Raw genomic sequence first — 15,339 nt, 5'->3', positions numbered from 1 at the left:
CAGCCGAGGAGGAGATGAAGGATGGAGTAGGAGGAGGAGAAGAAGAGGCAGACCTACATGCAAACCGTGGTGGTAACACCACATCCACACAGGTGCCACGGGTTGCATGCTTGATGGCCGTTAGAAAATTCACCCAGTGGGCAGTAAAAGTTATGTACCTTCCCTGCCAGTGTTTGCTAGACCATGTGTCTGTGGTCAGATGTATCTTGGCACCGACACTGTGTGCCAGATATACATTCACTTGCCGCTGAAAGTGGCCCCATACAGTAAAGACCAAAAGTTTGGACACACCTTCTCATTCAAAGAGTTTTCTTTATTTTCATGACTATGAAGGCATAAAAACTATGAATTAACACATGTGGAATTATATACATAACAAACAAGTGTGAAACAACTGAAAATATGTCATATTCTAGGTTCTTCAAAGTAGCCACCTTTTGCTTTGATTACTGCTTTGCACATTCTTGGCATTCTCTTGATGAGCTTCAAGAGGTAGTCCCCTGAAATGGTCTTCCAACAGTCTTGAAGGAGTTCCCAGAGATGCTTAGCACTTGTTGGCCCTTTTGCCTTCACTCTGCGGTCCAGCTCACCCCAAACCATCTCGATTGGGTTCGGGTCTGGTGACTGTGGAGGCCAGGTCATCTGGCGCAGCACCCCATCACTCTCCTTCATGGTCAAATAGCCCTTACTTTCAAAATTTTCCCAATTTTTCGGCTGACTGACTGACCTTCATTTCTTAAAGTAATGATGGCCACTCGTTTTTCTTTACTTGGCTGCTTTTTTCTTGCCATAATACAAATTCTAACAGTCTATTCAGTAGGACTATCAGCTGTGTATCCACCTGTGAAGAACCTAGAATATGACATATTTTCAGTTGTTTCACACTTGTTTGTTATGTATATAATTCCACATGTGTTAATTCATAGTTGTGATGCCTTCAGTGTGAATCTACAATTTTCATAGTCATGAAAATAAAGAAAACTCTTTTGGTCTGTATTGTAGCTCCGCGATGCCCTTCTGGGAGAAATATTTCCTTCCTGGTACCTTCCATTGCGGTGTGCCAATGGCCAGAAATTTTCGATATGCCTCACAGTACACCCTTTTATATGGCAGTAGTTGGCGGGCTAGCAGTTACGACAAGCCGGCGGTCAGCGGCATAATTTTTTTTCGCTCAAACATTTGGGCCACTAAACCCTGCCTTTTGAAAGATGAACGCGACGACGGCACGGTGGAAGGTGGAGTGGATGAGAAATTGGAGGAGAGAGGAGAAAGGCAAGGAGAAGAGGCAGGTCGTGGAGCACCAGGAGTGTGTCTTTGTGGGTTCTGACGGTGTTTTCCCACTGGGAACGGTGATGGGAGGCCAGGTGCCTTCTTAAGGCGTTCGTCCCTAGGTGAGTGTTGGGCTTACTGCGACTTATCAGCACAGGCTGCAGATGGCAATACTATTGTCAGCAGCCGACACGTTAAAAAAAAGCCCACACTGTGGAGCCACGTGCCGGCCTCCTGGGAGCACCAGATGTGACCGTGCATGGTGGATGGATGGCTTGTACCAGATACATTAGCAGTCTGCTTTTTGCCTCCTGTGCACTGTAAGTTCTGCCTGCTTCTCCTCCTTCTCCTCCCTATCTGCTGCTCCATCTCTCCCTCTGAACTTCCCTCCTCTTCCTCTCTTGTGGGCACCCACATGACGTCCATAGACACATCACCATTGTCCCCTTCCCCACCACTGACATTAGAGATCTTGGAGTAGGCGGCAACAGCGGGGACCACCCTCCTTTGGCTGATCTGGGTACTATTGTCAGACTGCTGGGTGGCGACCATTGATACCTCCTCTTCCTGATCCGATGCCAAGATGGCTGCGCATCGGTAAGGTCTTGTAATGGATGTGAAAATAATTCCTCCGACTCGAGCGGAGGGGAAATGGTGGTGGTGTCTTTGGGGTTGCACACAGCAGAGAGTAAAAATGGGTGCAGATAGAGAGGATGAGGAGGGTGCAGAAGCGGAAGGCTGAGTGAGCCACTCAACCAAGTCTGGTGCGTCCTTTAACGAAATTGCGCTCACCTTCTGCAACTTCCCACTTAGGCTCCGGCCTGTTGCACCTGCCCGACCCCTACCACCCCTGTGGAATGGCCTGCCTCTTCCACTGCCTGTCATTTTCAAAATTACCCTGTGACAAAAGTCCCTATAGAAGAGCAGTATTTGTGGAAGAAGGTATATCACACCCCTGCTTCAGTTAGTTTTTATGCGGGGCAACTGGTATATCACACCAGTAGAAATTATTTCTTCCAATATCGTTTGTCACTATCTGTAGCTGAGGTAATGCAGCTAAACCACAAACAAATGCTGCACTTCTCAAATGCACTATAAAGAAAGTATATAATTGGTATACAATACCCCTGCTTCAATCACTTTTTTTTGGGGGGGCATCTGGTATATCACACCATTAGAAATTATTTGTTCCAATGTCGTTTGTCACTATCTGTAGCTGAGGTAACGCAGCAAAAAACGCAAACAAATGCTGCACTACCCAAATGCACTATACAGGGAGTGCAGAATTATTAGGCAAGTTGTATTTTTGAGGATTAATTTTATTATTGAACAACAACCATGTTCTCAATGAACCCAAAAAACTCATTGATATCAAAGCTGAATATTTTTGGAAGTAGTTTTTAGTTTGTTTTTAGTTTTAGCTATTTTAGGGGGATATCTGTGTGTGCAGGTGACTATTACTGTGCATAATTATTAGGCAACTTAACAAAAAACAAATATATACCCATTTCAATTATTTATTTTTACCAGTGAAACCAATATAACATCTCAACATTCACAAATATACATTTCTGACATTCAAAAACAAAACAAAAACAAATCAGTGACCAATATAGCCACCTTTCTTTGCAAGGACACTCAAAAGCCTGCCATCCATGGATTCTGTCAGTGTTTTGATCTGTTCACCATCAACATTGCGTGCAGCTTCAACTACAGCCTCCCAGACACTGTTCAGAGAGGTGTACTGTTTTCCCTCCTTGTAAATCTCACATTTGATGATGGACCACAGGTTCTCAATGGGGTTCAGATCAGGTGAACAAGGAGGCCATGTCATTAGATTTTCTTCTTTTATACCCTTTCTTGCCAGCCACGCTGTGGAGTACTTGGACGCGTGTGATGGAGCATTGTCCTGCATGAAAATCATGTTTTTCTTGAAGGATGCAGACTTCTTCCTGTACCACTGCTTGAAGAAGGTGTCTTCCAGAAACTGGCAGTAGGACTGGGAGTTGAGCTTGACTCCATCCTCAACCCGAAAAGGCCCCACAAGCTCATCTTTGATGATACCAGCCCAAACCAGTACTCCACCTCCACCTTGCTGGCGTCTGAGTCGGACTGGAGCTCTCTGCCCTTTACCAATCCAGCCACGGGCCCATCCATCTGGCCCATCAAGACTCACTCTCATTTCATCAGTCCATAAAACCTTAGAAAAATCAGTCTTGAGATATTTCTTGGCCCAGTCTTGACGTTTCAGCTTGTGTTTCTTGTTCAGTGGTGGTCGTCTTTCAGCCTTTCTTACCTTGGCCATGTCTCTGAGTATTGCACACCTTGTGCATTTGGGCACTCCAGTGATGTTGCAGCTCTGAAATATGGCCAAACTGGTGGCAAGTGGCATCTTGGCAGCTGCACGCTTGACTTTTCTCAGTTCATGGGCAGTTATTTTGCGCCTTGGTTTTTCCACACGCTTCTTGCGACCCTGTTGACTATTTTGAATGAAACGCTTGATTGTTCGATGATCACGCTTCAGAAGCTTTGCAATTTTAAGAGTGCTGCATCCCTCTGCAAGATATCTCACTATTTTTGACCTTTCTGAGCCTGTCAAGTCCTTCTTTTGACCCATTTTGCCAAAGGAAAGGAAGTTGCCTAATAATTATGCACACCTAATATAGGGTGTTGATGTCATTAGACCACACCCCTTCTCATTACAGAGATGCACATCACCTAATATGCTTAATTGGTAGTAGGCTTTCGAGCCTATACAGCTTGGAGTAAGACAACATGCATAAAGAGGATGATGTGGTCAAAATACTCATTTGCCTAATAATTCTGCACGCAGTGTATAGAAAGTATATAATTGGTATATAACACCCCTGCTTCAATCAGTTTTTTTGGGGGGGAATTGGTATATCACACTAGTAGAAATTATTTGTTCCAATACCGTTTGTCACTATCTGTAGCTGAGGTAACACAACTAAACCACAAACAAATGCTGCACTACCCAACTGCACTATATAGAAAGTATATTATTGGTATATAACACCCCTGCTTCAATCACTTCCTTTGAGTGCAGAGGAAACAAAACAGGCTGGTTTTGAGAGCTCCATTTATATAAGCAGGAATATAACACGAGTTTGTGCGTCGTGTGTTTGATTTAAGTGTGTGTTTGTATAAGTGTGTGACTTTAGATTAAGTGACTTCAGATTCAGGGACTTCAGTGGGGGACTGCAGTAAATCAGTTTATTATTACTGCATTATATTGTATTTTTCGCTTTGATTGTGTAATCTCGATCAGTATGTGTTCCATAATTGACAGCGCAGTCCATTGCACATCTTGTCTCATGTATGCAGTCCTGGAACAGCCGTTCGAGGGTGTATATCATTGTTCAAAATGTGAGCCAATTACCCGTTTGGAATCACAAATTGAGTATCTAAACGGGTGAGTTGCAACACTGAGAGGCGTTAACAATTTGGAAAAGAGTTTGCTGCTCACTGAGCAAGCACTTTATGGGGTAGTTGAGGGGGAGGGTGAAAGCGAGGAGGCTAAGGAAAGTGAGGTAGCTAGCTGGGTAACAGTTAGAAAGCAGGGTAGAGGGAAGAGTGCAAGGGAGGCTAGCCCTGATCTGTCACACCCCAACAAGTTTGCACGGTTGGCAGATGAGGGGGATGTCGGTTCAGGGACAGCACTGCTGCAGCAGGACACTTCCTCTGCCAGTCAGGGGAAGGTCAGCTCCAGTAAGCAGAGGACCAGGAGAGAAGGGCAGGCCAGACAGGTGCTGGTAGTGGGAGACTCTATTATTAGGGGTACAGAAAGGGCAATCTGTCACAAAGACCGTAAACGCTGAACAGTGTGTTGTCTTCCTGGCCATCATTACTCCTGGAGTTCGACACATCGTGGATCGGGTTGACAGATTACTGGGAGGGGCTGGAGAAGACCCAGCGGTCATGGTCCATATCGGAACCAATGACAAAGTTAGAGGAAGGCGGAGAGTCCTTAAAAATGATTTTAGGGATTTAGGTCAAAAGCTTAGGGCAAGGACCTCAAAGGTAGTGTTTTCCGAAATACTGCCTGTACCACAAGCCACACAAGAAAGGCAGCGGGAGATTAGGGAGGTTAACAAGTGGCTCAAGAACTGGTGTAGGAAGAAGGGGTTTGGGTTCCTGGAGAACTGGGCCCACTTCTCTGTCTGCTACAGGCTCTATGGTAGGGATGGGCTACACATCAATGGGGAAGGGGCAGCTGTGTTGAGGGGAAAGATGGCTAGAAAGTTGGAGGAATGTTTAAACTAGGGACTGGGGGAGGGTAATTGCGTTATAGGATGGGAAGATAATGCAGATAGAGACTGGGGGCAAGGTAGTGGGACTAGGGGAGGAATGGAATGGGCACTAGAACAGTTCATAAGGAAAGGTGTAGGGTAAAAAATATACATAAATCTCTTAATTGCATGCATACTAATGCCAGAAGCCTGAATAATAAAACTGGTGAACTGGAATTAGTGATGTGTGAGAAGTACTATGACATAGTGGGAATAACTGAGACATGGCTGGATGATAGCTATGACTGGGGAGTTAATGTGCAAGGTTAGAGTCTGTTTAGAAAGGATCGTCAAAACCGGAGAGGGGGAGGGGTCTGCCTTTATGTAAAGTCCTGTCTAAAGCCCACAGTCCGATATAAGTGAGGGAATGTCACGGCTGAGGATGGGGAAAACCTGTGCGATGCCAGAAGTTGTTTGGTCGCTGCTCGACCAGGACGACAGAATTAGGGAGCAGGTCACCTCCTATCGCGTCCCTAATCTGACCCTGACTCCTAGCTGTATGAGCCGACCCTGATGGTAGGAGGGCTCATACTCCGTAACCTGGGGTCCCTATTAGCCCTCAGGGTGGCTCTGAACTAGGAGCTGGGTAAGATAACCTGTTCCTCCAGGACACGGAGGAACATGAGTCTCACTGGCGAAGCTGCAAGGAAGGGGAAACACATACAGACATATGGATATGGCAGGTGAACAACACTAGTTCCAAACCTACCTGCCACAGCCTTGCTGACTGGAACCCATGCACTAGTATTGCTGTCCACACAAACATCAAGGATACAGCACACCACAAAACACACAGGAAACCAGGACATCCATAGCTGTAATAAACACGGAAAGGATAACACATCAACTTGACATCATACATAGGTTTTATGACCACAAGGGTGGCCCTCACTGGAAGATGGTATAATAACAGGAGGATGACTCCAGCAAACCATGGCTGTAGTACCCCTCAGATACAGGCATCCAGCGGAAGCTAAATAGCCCAAGTAGCCACACCCGCACACAGACACACCCAGTGTTCACACACTAAGAAGGGAGTTAACCCTTCCTACACCAGGCAGGGTAGTGAAGCAACTTAAAGGGAAAAGCACATAAACAACACACTCACCTGTTACCGCCGGCAACGGCATGCATGGCAACCATGTCCTGGGGAACAGCCAGCTGGCTGAGACACTGCCACCACATGCAGACAACACCACACGTTGCCGCGGACAACCGCAAGGGAAGGGAGGTGTCACAGTGCATACAAACGTAATAAACCCCATGCACACCAGACATAGAAAGTGCACACCATACAAACAAAAGGCACACCTACAAAGACAGGTTGCCAGGTGTAACCGCATGCACTTGACAGCAAGCTGCCTAGCAACAGGCTGCTATACTGCCAAGTACAAACATGTTGCCAGCGGCAACCACATGTGAGGCAACAAACCAGCAGCCCTCACCATGTGGTTGACAACAGACCAAACCGCAGGCAACTGCATGCGGGTCCAGGAGTCGCGACCATGACCATGGTCGTGACAGGGACATGAACATGTGGAGTCACTGTGGGTAGAAATACATGGAGGCAAAAACAATAATAAAATACTAATAGGAGTTTATTATAAATCACTTAATATGCCAGAGTCCACAGAAAATCAGCTACTAAACGAGATTGTCATGGTCTTACCTTCTTGCTGTTCTCCTTCGTTTGACATGTGCTGGCGGCAGTCTTGGTTTCTGGGTTTCTTGTAGCCTCCCACCCTGCGGCTCCTCCTTCCCACTGGGAGGAGCTGGATGCCTAGCTCATATATATAGGAGGTCTGTGGCTTCAGTTCCTTGCTTGGTCCTCCTGTGTTCACATGCTTCTAGACTGCTGCTGCTTCTGGTTCCTGATCCTGGTTTCGTCCGTCTACCCTGCTGGTTCCTGATCCTGGCTTCGTCTGACTACCCTGCTGGTTCCTGATCCTGGCTTCGTCTGACTACCCTTCTGGTTCCTGACCTCTGGCTTCGCAAAGACTCTGCTTCGGTTTCGCCATCCGTTTGGACTTTTGCTTTACAGCTTTATTTTCAATAAAGCCTTCTTATTTTCACTTATCCCTTGTTGTACGTCTGGTTCATGGTTCCGTAACATTAGGACCAAGCCATGAATTCTGACGGTACAGGGCCATCCTCGCTACCCACGCTGGTTGCCAGACTTGATCAGCAGGATCACCTGTTGGGTCGGTTCGCTGTGGCGTTGCAAACCCTGCTTGAACGCACGGCTCATTTCGCTCCCGTTGCCGATGGGTCGGTTGTCGCTCCTGGGCCCGCTCCTACTGCCGCTCCGGTTGTTGCGCCAGAGTCTACCCCGACACCTGTTGTTGCACCTGCGGTGTTTCGGGGTATGACCGGTTCTGCCCCTCTTCCACAGCGCTTTGGGGGAGAGCCAACTCAGTGCCGAGGTTTCCTTAACCAGGTGGGCATTTATTTCGAGTTGCTGCCACATGCCTTTCCCACTGAGAGATCAAAGGTGGGCTTCTTGATCTCGCTGCTCTCGGACAAGGCCTTGGCCTGGGCCAGCCCTTTATGGGAGAACAACAATCAGGTGGTTGCCGAGTTTTCCGGTTTTGTTGCTTCTCTTCGGAAGGTATTCGATGTGCCGGCTCGTGCTGCCTCTGCTGCGAAGCTCCTTATGTCCATCAGACAGGGTTCACGATCCCTAGCTGAATACACCATTGAGTTTCGTACCCTGGCAGCAGAGGTGGGCTGGAATAATGAGGCTCTGGTCGCTGCTTTCTCTCATGGTCTCTCGGATGCCTTGAAGGATGAGGTTGCAACTAAGGACCTACCAGTGGAGCTCGAGTCTCTTATTTCTTTCCTGATTTTGATTGACACCAGACTCAGGGAGAGACCTTCCTTTAAGGAGAGCCTGCGGAGGTTTTCTAACAGATTGGCGCCTACGTTTGCTGTCCCACCCGTGCCTCCCTCTCCTCCCACGCCTCCTGGGGATGACTTGTCTGGGGGTGAACCCATGCAGCTGGGGTTTGCTCGCCTGTCCGAGGGGGAGAGGGTACTCCGGAGACGCAAGGGCCGATGCATGTACTGTGGTCTCGGTGGGCATTTTCGGTTGGCATGTCCGAACCGTCCGGGAAACGCTCACACCTGAGATCCTGTCGGGGGCAGATCTTGGGTGGAGTCTCCTCGTCCCTGGTTTCCCGTGTTGACAAACCACTGATCACTGTTGTCCTCTCCTGGGTCGGGGGCTCGGTGACGACCCAGGCGTTGGTGGACTCTGGTGCTGGTGGTTTGTTCATTGATAATGTGTTCGCTGCCGCCAATTCCATTCCTCTGCAGGCTCGAGGTTCCCCACTGGCTCTTGAGGCGATAGACGGCAGACCCCTTCTGCCGCCACACGTGACTCATGAGACCCTTCCAGTGGGGATAGCCATTGGTGCCGTTCACAGAGAGTCGGTCTGCCTCCAGGTTATTTCGTCTCCACACTACTCGGTGGTCTTGGGGTACCCCTGGCTCCGGAAGCATAATCCGACTTTCGATTGGAGATCGGCCGAGATCCTCTCGTGGTCCCTGCAGTGTGGGGCTAGTTGCATCCATGGGTCTGTCAAGTTGCTGCGTACTTCCTCGGACTCTCTGTTGCCTCCTGAATACGAGGAGTACCGGGATGTATTCGATAAGGTGCGCGCAGTTGCCCTACCTCCGCACCGCCCATACGATTGTGCCATAGAGTTACAATCTGGTGCCGTTCCTCCTCGTGGCAAAGTCTATCCACTGTAGGTAGCGGAGAATGAGGCCATGGAGGAGTACGTGAGGGAGGCGCTTTCACGCGGACACATTCGCAAATCCTCGTCCCCGGCAGGGGCTGGATTTTTCTTTGTGAAAAAGAAGGGCGGTGAGTTGAGGCCTTGCATCGATTACAGGGGTCTCAATCGCATCACGATCAAGAACGCTTACCCGATACCCTTGATTTCCGAGCTGTTCGATCGCCTTAAAGGGGCCACGGTCTTTACCAAACTCGACCTGAGGGCGGCATATAACCTGGTAAGGATCAAGGCGGGCGATGAGTGGAAGACCGCGTTTAACACCAGGACCGGTCATTATGAATCCTTGGTTATGCCCTTTGGGTTGTGCAATGCGCCCGCAGTCTTTCAGGAATTCATCAACGATGTTTTCCGTGACCTGTTGCAGCAGTGTGTGGTGGTCTATTTGGATGACATCTTGGTATATTCTGAATCCATGGAGGCCCACATTCTGGATGTCAGACGAGTGTTGCAACGGTTACGAGAGAACAAGCTGTTCGGTAAGCTTGAGAAATGCGAATTTCACCGATCCCAGGTAACCTTCTTAGGTTACATCATTTCCGCTGAGGGGTTCTCCATGGATCCTGAGAAGGTTTCGGCTGTCTTACAGTGGCCCCAGCCCAGTGGTCTTCGTTCCCTGCAGCGCTTTTTGGGCTTCGCCAATTATTATCGGAAGTTCATCAGGGACTTTTCCATGCTAGCCAAGCCTCTCACGGATCTGACCAGGAAGGGCAGTAATTCCCAGGTCTGGCCGCTCGAGGCCATCCAAGCTTTTGAGGCTCTAAAGTCCGCCTTTGTGTCGGCTCCGATTCTGTCGCATCCCAACCCTGGGTTGCCCTTTGTCCTCGAGGTGGACGCGTCTGAGACGGGAGTAGGCGCCCTTCTGTCTCAGCGTAGAACACCAGAGGGTCCTCTGCTTCCTTGTGGGTTTTACTCCCGGAAACTGTCTTCCGCGGAGTGCAACTATCAGATTGGTGACAGGGAGTTATTGGCCATCGTGCAGGCCCTTAAAGAATGGAGGCACTTGCTCGAGGGTTCGGTGGTTCCGGTCCTCATCCTGACGGACCACAAGAATCTGACCTACCTTTCTGAGGCCAAGAGATTGACACCACGTCAGGCCAGATGGGCTCTGTTCTTGTCACGTTTTAATTACGTGGTCTCCTACCTACCCGGTTCCAAGAACATCAGGGCGGATGCCTTATCACGGCAGTACTCCGAGCTGTCCAGGGCGGAGTCGATTCAGACTTCGGTCATACCTCCGAATCAGATCTTGGCCGCCATTCGCACCAGCCTGACCTCTCCCCTGGGTGAGCAGATTTTGGCGGCTCAATCTGGTGCTCCCTCTGGGAGACCCAACGGCAGATGTTTTGTGCCTGAGGAGTTGCGCACTCGGTTGTTGCGAACCTACCATAACTCCAAGACCGCGGGGCATCCTGGAAAGAATCAGCTGTCCTGGGCTGTTTCACGTCTGTTCTGGTGGCCTTCCCTACGTTCCGACATCGCCGCATATGTAGCGGCATGCTCCGTTTGTGCCCAGAGTAAGTCCCCTCGGCACCTTCCGTTGGGTTTTCTGCAACCCATAGCCACCGGGGAGCGCCCATGGTCACACCTGGGGATGGATTTCATTGTGGACCTCCCTGCATCCCGAGGCCATACGGTCATTCTCATGATTGTGGATCGGTTTTCCAAAATGTGCCACTGTGTTCCTCTCAAGAAGTTACCCTCTGCACAAGAGTTGGCCACGATTTTTGCCAGGGAGGTCTTCCGGTTGCACGGTTTGCCCAAGGAGATTGTGTCGCATCGGGGGAGTCAGTTTGTGTCCAGGTTCTGGCGCGCCTTTTGCTCCCAGTTGGGGATTCATCTCTCCTTCTCCTCGGCCTACCACCCTCAGTCCAATGGGGCCGCAGAACGATCCAATCAGGCCTTGGAGCAATTCCTTCGTTGCTATGTCTCCGATCACCAAGACAATTGGGTTGACCTCCTGCCTTGGGCTGAGTTTGCCAGGAACACGGCGGTGAACTCTTCCTCTGGGACGTCTCCCTTCATGGCCAATTATGGGTTCCAACCTGCCGTGTTACCGGAGGTATTCTCTCCCCAGGATATTCCGGCTGTGGAGGATCACCTTTCCGTCCTACGTGCTTCTTGGGTACTGATCCAGAAGTCCCTTGAGGTCTCTGCGCAGCGCCAGAGACTCCAGGCTGATCGCAGACGAGCGCCTGCTCCTTCCTACCAGGTCGGAGACCGTGTATGGTTGTCCATCCGCAACCTCAACCTTTGAGTGCCCACTCCCAAGCTGGCGCCTCGCTTTGTTGGTCCCTTCCGAGTGCTTCCCAGGGTAAACCCGGTAGCCTATGCCCTTGCGCTTCCTCCTGGCATGCGGATCTCCAACGTGTTTCATGTCTCCCTGTTGAAGCCACTGGTGTGTAATCGTTTCACTTCCTCGGTTCCTCGGCCTCGTCCGGTCCAAGTGGGTAATCGTGAGGAGTATGAGGTGAGCAATATCCTGGACTCACGCCTGGTCCGCGGTCGGGTGCAGTTTTTGGTCCATTGGCGTGGTTATGGTCCAGAGGAGCGTTCCTGGGTTCCCTCCGCAGATGTCCATGCTCCTGCCTTGCTCCGAGCCTTCCACGCACGCTTCCCTCAGAAACCGTTCTTTACTCCGCGGAGGAGGGGCCCTTGAGGGGGAGGTACTGTCATGGTCTTACCTTCTTGCTGTTCTTCTTCGTTTGACATGTGCTGGCGGCAGTCTTGGTTTCTGGGTTTCTTGTAGCCTCCCACCCTGCGGCTCCTCCTTCCCACTGGGAGGAGCTGGATGCCTAGCTCATATATATAGGAGGTCTGTGGCTTCAGTTCCTTGCTTGGTCCTCCTGTGTTCACATGCTTCTAGACTGCTGCTGCTTCTGGTTCCTGATCCTGGTTTCGTCCGTCTACCCTGCTGGTTCCTGATCCTGGCTTCGTCTGACTACCCTGCTGGTTCCTGATCCTGGCTTCGTCTGACTACCCTTCTGGTTCCTGACCTCTGGCTTCGCAAAGACTCTGCTTCGGTTTCGCCATCCGTTTGGACTTTTGCTTTACAGCTTTATTTTCAATAAAGCCTTCTTATTTTCACTTATCCCTTGTTGTACGTCTGGTTCATGGTTCCGTAACAGAGATAGACAAGGCAGCAAATCATAATGAGGTGGTTATTATGGGGGACTTCAACTACCCAGATATAGACTGGGAAACTAAAAGCTGTACATCTCATAAAGGAAACAGGTTCTTGGCAATAACCAAACACAATTACCTTTCACAACTGGTTCAGGACCCGACTTCAAACGAGTGTTTCTACAGGGAAGACAAAAATACCAAACTTTAACCCCTTAAGGACACAGCCTTTTTACACCTTAGGACCAGGCCATTTTTTGAAAATCTGACCAGAGTCCCTTTAAGTGCTGATAACTTTAAAACGGTTTGACTTATCCAGGCCGTTCTGAGATTGTTTTTTCGTCACATATTGTACTTCATGACACTGGTAAAATGGATTTAAAAAAAAAATTTTTTTTGCACCAAAAAATACCTAATTTAACAAAAATTTGAAAAAAATTTGCAAATTTCAAAGTTTCAGTTTCTCTACTTCTGTAATACATAGTAATACCCCCAAAAATTGTGATGACTTTACATTCCCCATATGTCTACTTCATGTTTGAATTGTTTTGGGAATGATATTTTATTTTTTGGGGATGTTATAAGGCTTAGAAGTTTAGAAGCAAATCTTGAAATTTTTCCGAAATTTACAAAAACTCAATTTCTAGGGACCAGTTCAGGTCTCAAGTCACTTTGCGAGGCTTACATTATAGAAACCACCCAAAAATGACCCCATCTAAGAAACTACACCCCTCAAGGTATTCAAAACTGATTTTACAAACTTTGTTAACCCTTTAGGTGTTGCAAAAGATTTAATGGAAAATAGAGATACAATTTCAAAATTTCACTTTTTTGGCAGATTTTCCATTTTAATATTTTTTTTCCAGTTACAAAGCAAGGGTTAACAGCCAAACAAAACTCATTATTTATGGCCCTAATTCTGTAGTTTACAGAAACACCCCATATGTGGTCGTAAACAGCTGTACGGGCACACGGCAGGGCGCAGAAGGAAAGGAACACCATATGGTTTTTGGAAGGCATATTTTGCTGGACTGGTTTTTTTGACACCATGTCCCATTTGAAGCCCCCCTGATGCACCCCTAGAGTAGAAACTCCAAAAAAGTGACCCCATTTTAGAAACTACGGGATAGGGTGGCAGTTTTGTTGGTACTAGTTTAGGGTACATATGATTTTTGGTTGCTCTATATTACACTTTTTGTGCGGCAAGGTAACAAGAAATAGCTTTTTTGGCACAGTTTTTTTTTTTGTTATTTACAACATTCATCTGACAGGTTAGATCATGTGGTAATTTTATAGAGCAGGTTGTCATGGACGCGGAGATACCTAATATGTATACAATTTTTTTTATTTATGTAAGTTTTACACAATGATTTCATTTTTAAAACCAAAAAAATGTTTTAGTGTCTCCATAGTCTAAGAGCCATAGTTTTTTCAGTTTTTGGGCGATTATCTTAAGTAGGGTCTCATTTTTTGCGGGATGAGATGACGGTTTGATTGGCATCTATTTTGGGGTGCATATGACTTTTTGATTGCTTGCTATTACACTTTTTGTGACGTAAGATGACAAAAAATGGCTTTTTTTACACGGTTTTTATTTTTATTTTTTTACGGTGGTCATCTGAGGGGTTAGATCATGTGATATTTTTATAGAGCCGGGCGATACGGACGCGGCGATACCTAATATGTATACTTTTTTTTTATTTATGTAAGTTTTACACAATGATTTCATTTTTGAAACAAAAAAAATCATGTTTTAGTGTTTCCATAGTCTAAGAGCCATAGTTTTTTCAGTTTTTGGGCGATTATCTTGGGTAGGGTATGATTTTTGCGGGATGAGATGACGGTTTGATTGTTACAATTTTGGCGCACATGCGACTTTTTTGATCACTTTTATTACCTTTTTTGGGAAGTAAGGTGGGCAAAATTTAAATTTCATCATAGTTTTTTATTTTTTATTTTTATGGTGTTCACCGTTCGGGTAAAGTAACATGACCATTTTATAGATCAGGTCGTTACGGACGCGGCGATACCAAACATGTGTAGGGAATTTTATTTTTTTCATTTTTTATCAGTGATAAATGTGTTTTTTTATTTTTACTTTTTTTTCACTTTTATTCACTTTTTTTTGACCCAGACCCACTTGGTTCTTGAAGATCCAGTGGGTCTGATGTCTGAATAATACAGTACAGTACAATATATATTGTTCTGTACTGTATTTTACTTACACTGAACAGATCTATGCCTCTCAGCACAGATCTGTTCAGCACCATGGACAGCAGGACGCCTGAGAGGCGTCCTGTTGCCATGGGAACCTTCCCCGTCTGCTCAGAACTTCGCAGACGGGGAAGGGTAAGGAGGGGATCTCTCGGGGGGCTCTCTGGGGGCTCTCTCCCTCCCCATCGGGGGGCTGCAAAGGCACAGCAGCCCCCCGATGGGAGAGGGAGGGAGCTCCCTGCGCTGTTAACCTTTTCCATACAGCGGTCCGTACGGACCGCTGTATGGAAAGGGTTAAACGGCTGACATCGCATCGCAGATGTCAGCCGTTTATACCAGGGTGCCAGCAATGTGCTGGCACCCTGGTATCCCCACTAGACACCAACGATTATACAAGGGGAGGCGGGCGGGGGATCGCGATCCCGCCTGCCGCACCGCCCGCCTCCCGCACCGCCCACACCGCCCGCAACCCTCCCCCTGCACCTCCCGCCACCATAAAAATCATTCGGGGGTGCAGGGGGGGGTGAATAAAACTTTTCTTTTAGGCATATAAAGTTTCTGATCCCCGCGGTCAGGGACTGCGGGGACCAGAAACTTCAGAAATCGCAGCAAACCGCAGGTCTGAA

Source organism: Bufo bufo, chromosome 2, assembly GCF_905171765.1.
Source record: "Bufo bufo chromosome 2, aBufBuf1.1, whole genome shotgun sequence".
In the NCBI taxonomy this organism is placed as follows: domain Eukaryota; kingdom Metazoa; phylum Chordata; class Amphibia; order Anura; family Bufonidae; genus Bufo; species Bufo bufo.
This window is presented reverse-complemented; position numbering follows the sequence as displayed.